This window comes from Protopterus annectens, chromosome 8.part0 (genome assembly GCF_019279795.1).
Source record: "Protopterus annectens isolate FY-2018-M chromosome 8.part0, PAN1.0, whole genome shotgun sequence".
In the NCBI taxonomy this organism is placed as follows: domain Eukaryota; kingdom Metazoa; phylum Chordata; order Ceratodontiformes; family Protopteridae; genus Protopterus; species Protopterus annectens.
The window spans coordinates 1,524,443,710-1,524,459,533 of record NC_056741.1 but is presented as its reverse complement, the minus strand read 5'-3'; positions in this window follow the sequence as shown (position 1 = coordinate 1,524,459,533).

Below are 15,824 nucleotides of genomic sequence, written 5' to 3'. Positions count from 1 at the left end.
CTATCATCAGCAGGTTTCATTGTTTCTCACAAAATATCAATATATCTTTTCTGTGAACATTTGCAAAAAGGTGTCAACATTTGCAATGTGGTGTATGAATTTTTACACTGAATAAGAAATCATCTTTCTGACAAAAAATTATCTTTGCCTAGAAAATAGCAGCTGTCAAATGAATAAAAAAATAGTTCTATAAAAATATGCTTCACCAATATGACAACAGCTACTATAGTGTAGAATAATTATGAGGCAGCTTTTGAGCACATAAACTATACTGCATAATTTTGGTGACTTGTACTATTTGTTGGTGGAGTTTCAACACTCTGTATTTAGTCCCAGGTAGCAGTGTACCATAGTTTTGAACACTTTTAGTTTTTAGTGTTTACACTCCAGCAAGAGCAAGCGATTTTCGGGCAACAATGAATTAACAGATGTACATTTACAAACAAATATACCCACACACATATCTAGAAGTATAAGGCACTATTTGTTTTGATGTGAATTACTTTAGTCAAAGGCCTTCTTTTGTTTTAAAATCATTAGTAATGCAGCTGATCAAATTACATTATACATAAGATACAGAACATCAACTGTACTACAATTCATTGTGATTTTACTTGTTTTGCATTGTGCAACCGTGGAGCTAGTATATTAAAATTACAGAGGTGGACACCAACACATTTAAATAAATTATTTAAAGTTGTAATTATATACGGTTATGAACTTACATGTAAATATTTTTTTATATTTACATGTGTGATTATTCTGGTTTAGACTTTTTTTTTGTTTTTGATTTCATTTTGACTTTATCATCAGTGCAACTACACAATGCTTTGTGTATTGAACAGGTGTATTTGCAATAAATAGTAATATACTTGTATGAATATAAATAATACATGTGTGAGAGTATCTAATATAACACAGCATATCATAAATAAAAAAATGAAAACCTAATTCAATGATATCAAACAAAAAGCTAAGAAAGGATAAAACTCTAAAAACAGTTTGTGTTTTTTTTAGGGGGATAGACTCCAGCACCCTCCACACCTACAAAAATATAAATGAAGTATATCCCTTAGAGCACTATCTCCTGATAACCTCCCTATGAGTCATGCAAGCATCCATTACCATTTACATACATACATACACAACAGTAAAACAAAATAGATGCAACACTTTCAATGTTGTATTATGTTATGTCAGAAGTGCATATCAATGATATCTGCAACAAAGACAGAAACGTGTAACCGTATATCTATATATGTACATCTGTGTGTGTGTGTGTGTGTGTGTGTGTGTGTGTGTGTGTGCACGTGTGTGTGTGTGTGTGTGTGTGTGTGTGTGTGTGTGTGTGTGTGTGTGTGTGTATGTATACATATATCAATCTATCTATATATATATATATATATATATATATATATATATATATATAGTGATATAGTGGTATGACTCTGTCATAGTCCATGTGGGGGTGAATGACTTGAGCTGTACCTTACTGGACTATATGAAGAAAGACATGACTGAACTCTCATATTGTGTGTCACAAGCAGGTATAAGCCTAGCCTTAAGCAGCATTCTACCTTTTCCAAGGATTATGCCACAATACAAACAAAAAATTATTGACTTTAACAATTGGCCTAGCTTCTGGTTTTAGTCCAAGGGATCCAATATCTGTCAGCCCGAGAAAACATGGTAGACAGGCTATGCTGCTTTGACAGATCTGGCCTGCACATGTCTCCTCTAGGCTTTTAGATGCAGGCAAAGGCATTGGCCATTCCTATTGTGGCTTTTTTAGGCAGTGTCAAAATAACCAACCTCCCAACATATCAAAATCCTCTCTAGATAAACTGAAGGTACTGCTACTTAATGCTTTGAGTCTAAACAAGAAACTACACTCCCTGAAAGCACTCCTCACATTGGAAGATGCTGATGTCTGTGCAGCCACCGAGACATGGTTCAAAAGCATAGAAAGCACCCCAGCCGTGCAAAGCTCCAATGGCCTGCATACGTTCGGACCACCAACTGAGCATGAAAGAACCAAAGGAGGAGGTTTATCCATATTCGTTAAGGATAAGTACACCTCAAGACTGTTCAAGCAGTATGACTGTCTTGAACTACTCCATGACCAATTAACTATAGTTAAAGCCAACTACCACACCATAGCTAGCTATAGGTTCCCCACCATGAAACAGGAGATGCATACCACATGCCTGGACTTACTGGAGTCACTTGTCATACAGCCCAATACCTTACTCAAAGGTGATTTTAATTATCCTAACTAACATGGAAGATCATTGCAACCTCCCCCCCCTCCTCCCAGTGTGATGTCCTTCATGGTAAGATCAGACCATAAATCAGTCTCGTCCGATGTAACTATAAGACCAGATTCCCCATGAAGCTCAAAATGCTTAAGAATTTTTCTAACACAAATTACCTCTACCTTGTGATGGTATAAGGACTTTCAAAGCCACCTTGAATGCAGTTAACCCTGACTCCTGTGTAGAGGTGTCCACCAATACCCTGTATAACCACTTAAGCAGTGCTATAGAATCAGCTGTACCTGACCAGATTAAAACCAGGTCTTGCCGAAAAAAACAAGCCACCCTGGTGAACCTCTAGTATAAACAAGCTGTATAACAAGAAAAAGAGACTAATGTCCAAGAAGAGGAGGGAACTGGCTCAGCAGAGGAAGAAATCCCTCTCTAGCATAAACAAACACATTAGAGCTCTTGTCAAGTCCGCCAAAGCAAATTATGAAGCAAAAATATCCTCCCTAGCTAAGGATAATCACAAAGTATTATTTAACTGTATCCAAAATCTAAAAGGGAATACCCAGCTATGCTCTGAATTGGTTGTGAATGGCACCGCAATAATCAATTAGAGGTAACAGCCAACCTGCTAGTTGACAGATTTGGAGAAACTTCATCCCACTGTCCCATCCAGTCATTCTCCAAAGTATACCTGCCACCATTCCTCAGCCTGTTATATCAAGAGAGCAGGTCATCTCAGCACTCTCTTAGGCTAAAAACACATATTCAGTGGGACCAGACAACATCCCAAGCTGCGTCTTAAACAACTTAAAATATGACCTAGCAGACCCACTTTGATCCATGTTTAACCACAGCCTGAGAACTGGCTATGTTCTGGTGGAATGGAGGACAGCAACAGTAATCCCTCTGCATCAAGGTGGCCCATCAACTGACTCCGGGAATTATAGGCCCATAAGCTTGACTAGCCTCATCTGCAAGGCCATGAAAAGAATCATTATGAACCTTATTAGCAAGGACATATGTAATCTCTAAACTAACATCGGAGTGTACTAGAATATCTTCCTTGGATTTACTTCTATGCCTTGTGTTTTTACATTATTTCTCTGTACCACCTACATTTTCATATTGTACTTTATTGTATTTATAAGGCCTGTCATGACTATGCTTCTTGTTAATACAAACTGTTCCAATATTATGTAATTGTTATACTACTCACCTTTGTGGAGCTTTTCTCCCCAGGCCTCCACTGAAGATGGGTTCTTCTTGGCCCAGTGAACTTTCCCAGTAAACAAATGCCAATAAATAAATGAATAAACTCTGCACCTAATAAAACCAAAGATACGGTCACAACAGCAGTAGAGTAAACACCAACAGTTTATTAAAACACTTAAAGCGCTTTTCGTTTGCTAAGTATGCAAACTTCATCAGAAGTAAAACAATTGAGAATACGTCAACCGTTTAAGCACTGATCAAAAAACTGCGGGACAATCAAATCTATTATTACCACTTAACATAGTACATTTAAAGTGGTATACTTGAAGAGCTTGAGCTTGTTTGGCAAATGAAACTTAATGCATGCGATTTACCAGGTCTCAATGAGACTTGTTCTATTAGTAGCATTTTAAAATTAAGGAGTCTGCAAAGATAATGGTTTGTAATAGTGAAATATTTTTAAGTTTGACTCATTGGTTAAACAAATAACTTTCAGAATATATGTCAATTTTTATTTGCACCATTTAGGTATTAGTTATTGCATTTGTGTTAATTGGTTATTCATTTTTATACCATGACCCCCCCCAAAACGTGCACACTGATTGGCCAGCGTGCCCGTTGTAAATCGAGTTATACTAATGGAAAAAGGTCCGCTCGCCCGGACTTTTTTCCATTAGTATAACTCGTTTTTTTAAAACACTGTCTCGCTATGTTAAATGGGTTTAACATAGCGAGACAGCTTTAAAATAAGCAACGGAGATCTCCGTTGCTTATTTTAAAGCTGTCTCGCTATGTTAAACCCATTTAACATAGCGAGACAGTGTTTTAAAAAAAATCAACGGAGAAAGCAAGATCTCCGTTGTTTTTTGTAGTGTTTCGCTATGTTAAATGAGTTTAACATAGCGAGACAGTTTTAAAATAAGCAACGGAGATATCCGTTGCTTATTTTAAAACTGTCTCGCTATGTTAAACTCATTTAACATAGCGAACACTAAAAAGCAACGGAGATCTTGCTTTCTCCGTTGTTTGCCACAGCTCTGATGTACTGCGCAGGCCCGCAGTACATCAGAACTGCCACGGATGCCAGACATCTGCGGAAGGGCAGTAAACAGGCATTATACTATGCCATTATTTAAGAAAAGTAATAGTTTCTTTTCTTAAATAATGTCATGGTATAATAGCAATAACCCACTTCTGGGTGTGGGTAATGGTAAATTTACCCACGGTTGGCTTTGTTTGGTCCCTCGGGCTTCGCCCTCGGGACCAAACCACGCCAACCGTGGGTAAATTTAGCATTACCCACACCCAGGCGTGGGTTATTGCTATAGTAATATATTATTGTATTTTTATTTTTTGTAAAAGTTTGGAATGCTATTTTATAACATTTTTTTATAGTTTTAGCCTTGTATACCACTTTAAATGTACTATGTTAAGTGGTAATAATAGATTTGATTGTCCCGCGTTTTTTTGATCGAGTGTTTAAAAGGTTGACGTATTCTCAATTGTTTTACTTCTGATGAAGTTCGCATACTTAGCAAACGAAAAACGCTTTAAGTGTTTTAATAAACTGTTGGTGTTTACTGTACTGCTGCTGCAACTGCATCTTTGGTTTTACTAGTTTGTTTTTGCCGTTGAGTTTCCAAACTCTGGACCTAACCCAGTTCAGATCCGTTAAAGGTAGATCATGCCTGTTAAATATGGTTGACTTCTTCGAGAAAGTCACCAAGGCCCTGGACAAGGGAAATACAGTGCATGCCACCTATCTTGACCTAGTCAAGGCATTTGAAGCAATCCCCCACTCAGGTATTATAGATAAGCTCTCCCAGTTGGGAATTAAAACCAACATTGCCAGATGGTTAGCCATCTGGTTCACTGACAGTATACATACCATAATTACCAGTGGTGTACCACAGGGTTCTGTGCTGGGCCCCTTACTGTTTGAAATTTATTTCTCAGAAGTCCAGGCAAATGTGGACAGCCTGTGGCTGACCAAGGTCCCTAATGATTGCAAATTCAGAGCAGTCATTTAGTCCCTCCAACAATGTTAATATACTACAGACTGGGTTAACACAGACAAATGTCTGGTGCCAAAGCAATGGATTAAGGCTAAATGAAAAAAAAAAACATTGTTATTCCCTTCGGGAAAGTTGATATCTCTGCTAATTACATTATATACAGCACCTTCCTAAGTGGTATGTGATCTAGGTACTCAGGTTGATAGCACTCTGAATATTGACCACCACATATCCACAGTAGTAAGGAAATCCACAGAGGTTTCTCACCACAAAATTAGAGGGTTCATAAAACAAGTCTTATGTGGAAAGACTAAAATCCCTTCACTGTATTCTGTCTCCTACAGGTTGCTAAGAGATGATCTGCACCTGGCTTACAGGGCAGTTTCTGACACGGCCCTGATGGAAATGCTACACATTCATAAATAAAACTGCAGGAGAATCACTCCCTCCAGGAATCTTAACCTAGCCTCTGATATGAACAGGTCAGGCTGGAGAGATAGATACATCTCCCAGAGATGGCCACTTCTCTGGAACAAGCTTCCAGTGCACTTGAAACAGAGTCTCTCCCTGACCCTCTTCAAATGGAGCATAGATCAATAGATGGGTGACTGCAAATTCACACCGAGAGTAGTGCCCATGTCCCTCCTGGACAGAGAAAGTCAGTATTAGCTACCATAGACCCTTACCTCTGAAACCTCATTCACCTAATCATCAACTGTAGGGGCAACTAGGAATAAATATGGATAGGCTTGTAAGGGCTCTAGAGCTGTTAGCCTAGTAACCTCCTATGAACCAATATATATATACATATATATATATATATATATGTATATATATATATATATATATATATATATATATATATATGTATATATATCATTTATTTCAATCATCTGTTTCATTGGCAAATGCTAGGGGTGCTGCTTAACATTGAAGGTACTGATAGCTGAACAGTTAAGTTAAAATGTCCAGGGAATGTTTCATTGAGAATGGAGAGTGTGGTTAGAGGAGGTAAGAGCAACTATGTGAATGTGTTTGTGTGTGTCTGTGTGTGTGTGTGTGTGTGTGTGTGTGTGTGTGTGTGTGTGTGTGTGTGTGTGTGTGTGTGTGTGTGTGTGTGTGTATGTATGTGTGTGTGTGTGTGTGTGTGTCTATGGGTGAGAGAGAGTCAGGGTTGAGGTCTGGAATAGGTAAGGGGATAGGTTTTATGTGTTTGTGTGTGAGTGCATATTTCAGGGTTAAGGTCAGGGTTAGGTAAGGGTTGGATGAAGTATTCTTAGTGTGTGTTTATATGAGTGGGCCATGTAATGGCAGTGCTTAAGGAAGATTTTTATTAAAGTAAGCTCTAGGTTTAGGATTCCTATAACACTGCCACTATTCAGGTGAATTTGAGGCAATTGGTATGGGGGGATTTACTGTGAAGGTCAGGAGAGGCAATACTTTTCCGTTCTTGATCTTTTGTAACTTTGATATTTAGGCTGTTCGATATTCTGTATTTCAAACTATTTAATGCCAGTTTTTAATCATGACATTAAGAACATTCAGTCATTTAGAGAAGAACCATAAATGTGTGTGTGTGTGTGTGTGTGTGTGTGTGTGTGTGTGTGTGTGTGTGTGTGTGTGTGTGTGTGTGTCTGTCTGTCTTATGCAGGAACACATCTTGACTATGGCTAAAGTAGTTGGCATTGGCTTAAAAAATTAAGGATAAGGATGCAGGATACTCAGTGGATATCAAAGAAGGGTAACATTATAGGATAGAGGTAGGAAGTTTTGCTTTGAGAGGTATGCAGATGAGGTAATAAAGGATAATAGTATAACTGGAATTGGAGTAGTATAGCTTTTTTTCTAGGTATTTTTTCTGTCTCTTCCGTATTGCTCATGAAGCCCTCCTTAAGCAGGCTCAGACACCCCCCAACAAGTATGACACATATACCCAATATCATTCTGGGGTGAGATCTACCTTGGAAAGCAATCATGCAGCCAGCCATAAAGGTTACTTTTTCCTGCTATGTGCTGACAGTTGTCTTCCTGTACAGCCTGGTCTACAAGATGATACATTCACCCCACTCCATAGGCTTGCTCAATCTGCTAGCACATTGTGCAATGGCTAAGGGCTAATATCATCACTGACCTGTCCTCTCTCACTAGATTGCCAAATGTCTCTCTCTCTCTCTCACTCTCTGTCCCTCTAAGACCAGTAGTGCTCAAGTCCATCACTGGCCTTCTCCCATACAAACAACTCATTCTTTCTCTGTCCAAACCCCTGATACTTGAGATGACATGCTCATCTGCATCATTGCCCTAATGTTCCATACATTTGGTCTGCTTCACATACAGAAAATAAGGCTGCCTCCAGTGGCTTGGATAGGCAAACATCATGTTCTTCACTTTGCTTCCTATTCTCTACTGCTATGAGTCTCTGGCCTAGCACCTAAGTGGCAGAAAAGCCGGATGAAAATCACCACATCCTCCATGTAAATCTTTTAATTTGTTTACCAATCGTTGCTGAACTTTCTATCTAAAAAAATGCTGTAGCTTGAAAAATCATATTTGGTAGAATAAAAGCTAATTATTGCACCCAGTTGAAATGAAAAGGAACTTGTCATACTATTTACATCACCTGCTATGTTTCTTCAAAAATACCTGTGTAATAAGGCAAGATCACTGTGTGTGTAGAACTGCCTTTCTTTATATTTATGTATACATGCATGTGTATATACATAGATGCATTTTATTACATTGGTCAATCGTGAGTAAGATCATCTATGTACAGTCGACCCATTTTGGCCAACAATGCATGTGGTAAACAGTTGTGCAATAAAGGATGATCCCCGGATAACGGATATTTTTCCTTCGCCATAGATAGTGTGATCTCAAAGTTAGCATGTATAACTATCAGGCAGTATGGTGGGCACAGCCCCCTACATGGGGTTGTAGGGGAGCTTTGCTACCCTGCAAGAATCACTTTCTTTTACTTTATCAAGTTTCAAGGATTGACCTCGGCACATGCACAGATGGGTGACGACATTCACATTTTTATCTTATTAGGGTGATGTTATGCATGTCACTAGGTCCATACTAATGGAATTATAACAAACATTCAATGTGCAAATGCAAAGAAACACAACTGATCAGTATTTTTATTTTAGGTAAAACAAAATATTCAGAAGTTAAAACAGCAAAAAAAAGATTGCAAATGGAGAACAGTTTCTCTTTGCAATTACTGAACTCAAACTCTATTGCTACATTCAAAACAAGTTTGTCTGAAAAGTAGCAGTGTTATAGAAAGGGTTTTTCAAGGTAAGATATAGATTTGGGCTTATTGTCAAGTACAAGGTTAGGGTTAGTACACTTTAGTCAGGATGGGCATGAGGGCATCCCCAAATCCAGGCTAATCGAAATCTGAATCCTGCTCTTAACCTTAACCTTGCCATTGATAAACCATTTCTGTAATGCTACCATTACACATCATGCCTAGACACACACTGCATACAAAACCAGACATTCAAAACACTTGGCATGCCCCATTCTGTAACCCTAAATCTAACCTTAACCAGCAAAGACTCGGTCAAACTCTTTTACCCCCTAATATCAATAGTTCCAATAAACATGAAATGGTTGGAATTAATAATACACACTCACATTTTCTACTACACAAACACACACACACACACACACACACACACACACACACACACACACACACACACACACACACACACACACACACAGAAAACAATAAATCTGTCCCTTTACCTTGGCAATACACTAATCATAACCTGAAATTTTCACACATATAATTCAATCCCTAATGAAGAAACATTGATATATTCAAAACTTCTGGCAATATACTCCAGAATCACACTGACCTTCTACAATACAGTTTCTTATTATTTAAACAAACAAAACTCAAACATAACTACACTCTAACAAACCTTCATTTGAACAAATATCCTCAGACTACTGTAACAAATACACATACTCTACATTAGTTCATATTGCTTTTTAGCAACACTTACCTTCATTAATACAACTAAATTTCACTCATCTTAGAATCGTAGAAGGATTAGGTAGATAGATAGATAGATAGATAGATAGATAGATAGATAGATAGATAGATAGGCTTTGACTGAGTGAAAAAAAATCTGTAGGTACTTTCAAATGAATGTACTTTGGACTGAAAAGTCATTTTGTTGAAAACTGTCGAAGTCTATAGGTTGTACTAATGGTGTCATTTTTGATCATGGGAGTTGTTAATGATGTGATGTCGAAGATTTTGAGTGAAATGGCAATGCCAACTGTCACATTGCACCCTAGATCTGTAGTTGACTGAGTTTGTGTGCCACCACTAATTTCTTCTTTTCCAGATGGGTGTGCAACGATAAAATATATAATGAAGAGGGTGTGGGGTGTCAGTGGGGTTCTCCCCCTCTTCTGCAAAAAAAGCTTTTGATGCTCTCTATATTGTGTAGAATGTTTTTGAAAAAATGGCTTTTTAGTCAAAACTACATTCAGTCACGTTGAAAGTACCTACTTTGTTTTTCTCTTTCAGTCAAAGCTACCTGTAATATAATAATAACTAACCTTGTATCTACTAGGGTTGTCAGATTAGGCCATGCCACACCCCTTTTCAGACGAGACCTGGGATGATAATCAGGCAAAAGATGTGCCAGTTAAAATACTTCATAGTTACATAGAGACATACATGCGAAAAGAAACACATCTTACATAATAAACACATCTTACAAAGTGTGAAAAACATTACAGTACATATCTCTCGGTAAATGACAAAAGCAGTGTAATATCTGAGGGATGCAAAGTAGCATCAATATCACTGGCTCCAAAGGAGGTATATAGCAAGAGACAGAGAGAGTGAAAGAAAGAAATGCATAAGCAGGTTGTGTTGTGAAGGTTTGTTCGCACATATATTATGCATGCATATAGATATATATATATATATATATATATATATATATATATATATATATATATATATATATATATATGTATGTATTCAACAAAACTAAGTAGACTGTGTGGATAAACAGGTGCTCTCACAACAAAGGAAAACATGAGAAAAAGTAAATGTAAAGATCACTTAACCACGGCTAAATAAAACACTGATTTAATGAAATAAATAAATACATATGATGACATCACATCAATTCAGCATTTAAAGATACAACATCTAAAATATACAGAAATACAAAAGGTCAGTAACTCATAAACAATCCCTGTTTGACCATAAAAATAATGAATATATGTTCATCAAATGTGATATCATCATATGGAGACTGTATTTAAATATTTGAATTGATCAGTTTGAATTGTCTGAGGAAGCAGCTTGGCTGTGAAAGCACTCACCTTTGTATTTATTTATTTCATTAAATCAGTGTTTTATTTAGCCGTGGTTAAGGGCTCTTTACGTTTACTTTTTCTCATATATATATATATATATATATATATATATATATATATATATATATATATATATATATATATATATACACACACACACACACACACACACACACACACACACACACACACACACACACACACACACACACACGTGTGCGCATGTGTGTGTGTGTGTGTGTGTGTGTGTGTTGTATAACTGTTTTTCCTAGGAGTTTCTGGAATACTTCATCATTTCATTTGTAGCTAAGAGATGTGATCATTTTGGAATACAGATCACAGAATATTGATTGGAAAATGCATGGGAAGCTTATGTAAAAGTTATGTTTGATCATTGAATTGCAGATGTAATCTAGAAGACAACAGCTGGTTTCTATTCCAAATGGAAAAGCAATGGTGGTGCAGTGGTAGTGTTGTCGCCTCACAGCAAGGGGTTCTCCCGTTCGATTCTTGGCTAGAGTGCTTTCTTTGTGGAGTCTGCATGCCCTCCCCACGGTCAAGTGACATTCGAAAGACATGTATGAATGGGCATGCCTTCATTGAAGGTTGGGCATTGGGCTGGCACCTCTACACCATAAAAATCGACCGCCAATCATTAGCAGACTGGAGTTCCACTGTGGAGACCCCTAACCGGGAAAAGCCGAAAGAAAAACAACAACATTCTCAAGAGATCTGAGTTCAGTCTGAAGTCAGGACAGGAAAAGTGCAGGTACACGAATTGAGGATGGTTGCATGCTGAAATTTTTTTTGCTTTTGTATCGCATTTACCTTGTGATGTATGTTTCATTGGATTCATTACACAATCTTGAAACTGAATAGTCAAAATCCCACAACTGCAACCATACACACACACACACACACACACACACACACACACACACACACACACACACACACACACACACACCTACCTAACTACACTACAACAAACAAAACAACACAGACAAACACAACATAACACATACAAACACACCTACCCTACCTATTAGCAGGAGAGCAAACCCCCCAGCACCCCCATGTGGGGGGCTGGCCACCCACACCGCTCCCACTTATATATACTAACTCTGAGGTTGCACTAAACACACAAACACACAACACACAAAAAACTCCACTATACACACTCACACACACTAAAATCTCTACCTAATACCCTTACATAAACACCACTTACCTGAATCCCTAGCTTAATCCACAAACCACATCACATGTCACGAACGCGAAACCATGAAAGCAGATTCGACATTTCCACATTTGACAAAGTGCACTTTTGTGTAACTGCACTTTCGACTATTCAGTCTCGAAATACTGAAATTCGACATTTCAGTATTTCCAGGTTGTCTAGCGTACCCATTTCATTTACTTTTATTTCTTTATCAGAGTTGAAGTCATGACAATAAATGTAAATTGTTCTATCAGGAATGCTTTGTTCATCTTCACCTGTTTCTTTAAGTAGACTAAATAAGTGGGTTACTAACAGCATTCATACCTCTCAACTGTACAGATTTTCAGAGAATGTCCAGAATTTTGCCTCCTATTTCTGTTCTGCTCTATCCCTCATAAAATTTGTAGTTTTCTGGCAAATCTCTGAGGATTAAAATCACCACATAATGACATACATTTGAGTTTCAGATTTCATATCCTTCAGAAAATGCATGCTAACACAAATCCTGTTAATTCTAGCAACTTTCTAAGTTTATAAGAGCAATATTTAAAAGTTGTCCTTATTTGTGGGCCTTTGTCACCCCATTACTTTAGGCTTTGTCCAGATTTCTTGTGTTAAGAGGTTAAGAGGTGTGACAGTATTCTCTGCAGATTACCACCTCTTTCTTTATGTGATATACGCTAAGTGACTTTTCCCACTTGGGTGCAATCACCAAGACAATAACCCATAACAAGCAGTCTATAATCTTATGACATACTTTTACTGAGACAGCTTCTGTGAGAACAATTTGAGTTTGCTCCATTTTTTTGCAAACTTAATGTTTCAAAAAATTCCAATATGATAGTGTTTGAAAGAAGTATGAGAAAGTGTAATCTAACATCATGAATAAAATCTGTGCTCGTTTTCATCATGGTGGAAAACTTACCACTTTGTTTTTCCTGTTTACTACACAAAAATCTCTACAAGAGAAATAAAAAAAAGAAAATTGTGTCTGCATTTTAAATAGTAATGAACTGAAAATCAAAAAGAAATGCAACATTCAGCATAAGTATATTAATTCCACCAAAGTGATGAACCCATCTTTGTCCAAATACTAAAACTTAAAAATAAAAACAGAAGTACACTAAGCCATCATGCATCATTTCTTATTAAACACAGGCTCAAGGTCTAGACTCTAAGAACTTACAGTAAGAGCCCTCATTAATAAATAATTGCTATAAATTATCATTCAGAGCTTTCTACCATCAAGTGATTGGCATCTAAAATCTGGAAATTATTCGTACACTTATAGCCCAAAATGTAGTACTTCTAAAGTGTAAATCACTTCAGTAAAATCTTCAATATAAGCTTAAAATACCATAAATCACCACTTACAAAAAATATTGTTTTCTACACATAATTTGCTATGCTCTAAATACAACAGCACAGTGCATTAGCCCACTAAGCCACTCAGCCTTTTATGAATTTATTAACTTTGCATTACTTCCACGTCTGGTATTTCACCCAGAGGCAAGGTGAGAGCAAAATGAAAGGTACCATCATTCAGGTTGTCATGAGGATGCTTTGTGCCCTAAATGGCCTGATTCCACCCCTTTGTTGGTTACCCACTATCCTCCCATCTGCCAGCAAATGTGTGTTTCCTGGCACTCACTAAGAAGCCTACCACTCAGTGATGGCTTGGTGTGCCTTAATCCTCCCAACACATCACTTTTTGTCATTGTGCATCCTCTGAGGGAAAGTGTTTCTGGGTGCATGTGGCTGGAATTTTTCATTCCTCCAAATGAAATGAGGATGGATTCTCCCATCCTGCCCACCAGTGCCTTTGTGTTTAGTTCGCCTGGGCAGTCATCAGGATTTTATCTGTCCACCCCATCGACACTTCATAATTTGTATTATGTAATCCATGTCTCTTTGCCTTTTCTGATTTCTTGTACTGGATAGAACAAATTAATCCTAGCAGGGGGCTTAGAGCAATGTCTCACCCACCCCAGCCACCTCTTGGCTCTGGATATGTGTATGTGTACAAAAGTGATTTTGATGTTGGTGTAGTTCAGAAAGCCCAACAGACCATGGTACCAGTTGGTTAACATTAAAGGAAGGTAGGAAATATGTAGTTGATTCTTGTGAAACAATAATGCTGTACAAGGGAAATGAGGATTATGGAATAAACAAATGGTTGGAGGAGGGCTGATATGGCCAGGGATCTGGGATAGGAACATAAGGGGAGGATTACTGGAGATGATATGCTATAATCTGCTCTCTTCCAAGTTCATGACAAAAAGATCATTTCAGAAATATATTAAAACAGGGTTTTCCAAAAGCTGAAAATTTGCAGAAAAATAAGAAGAGTATGATTACTGCGAGACAAAGGGAGAGAATGATCCAAAGGAAAAGGTGGAAGAATGCATTAAAGTGAATATGGGAAGGCATGGATAGTGGGAGTGAGGCAATGACTGACAAAAACCTTTGATACTACACAAGTAGTCTGACAGTATTTGACCTTTTTGACAAAAACTGCTCATAGTTCACATATTACCACCTACACCATTGTACACCATTGTTTTTAAATTAATACTTCTTTGTTTTGTATCTCTCAGGCTTTGCTTCTAGTCTTTTTTCTGACATATACATGCAGATATAACTATAAACACACTGCACACACACACACACACACACACACACACACACACACACACACACACACACACACACACACACACACACACATGTTTGACTACTGCTGTTTCTGTTCTAACTTTTGTCTTTGACATGATTCTCTTTTTCCCAGTTTCCTGAATTATGTTGCCTATTCTTATGTACCACAACATGACACACTGTATACTGCTGTCTCCATACAGTTTAACACAGCTCTGTCCTTATATGTAGATTGCTTATGGTATAACCAGTTCGAAGTGTCTTGTTCATATTACAGATGTAGGACACACAGCTCTTCATTGTTGTGCATACTAAGCATGCTCCACAACCACTTGTTGTCCACATTACCAGTGTTGTTTTGTTTGATACCTCATAAAGCATGTATCATTTCCCAGACAAACAGAATACTGCTATTTACTAGGGCACGCAGTTGTCTACACGAGAAATATTATTACAGGCAGCATGTTTCTTACATGCCTAACATGGTGTTTATTTATAATGTTCTCTGTTGGACATGCTAACCATGCTTATAGCATCCTGTAACCCCTCCTTATATTCCTACTGTCCTATATATAAACTAAGGGTGTGCAGTCAGTTATGCTGTTTGCCCCACTGCCCCATAACCAGAGGGTGGTACTGTATTACTTATTTGCAGAGAACAGTCTGCCTTACTTTGCATTTGACACCTCCACTAGGAGATGTTCACTGTATGATTGGTGAGGCATGAACCATTAAAATGGCTGGCATATGATAGTACTGCAGCGCACACTGTTATTTTCATTTTGGTGCACACTGATCACCAGCTCACAAGGTTTTGTTCCTAAATCATGCATGTGTCAGTGCTATTCATGCACCATAGTAGCCTGTTCATCTGCCCTAGCTAGTTGGAGAGGGGCTTCTAGTGACCCCTAGGATGTGGCACTGGTAAGGACACATTTGACCATCATTTGCCTGCCCTACAGAATTCACCATATCTTTGGATAAGGGCCTGTGAGACTGACACCTATTTTCTCAGGTCTACAGTACTACATAAGATAATACACGAACATTGTTCTATGTTTTGCCTGCATTTTATGATGTATTGTTTTAACATTG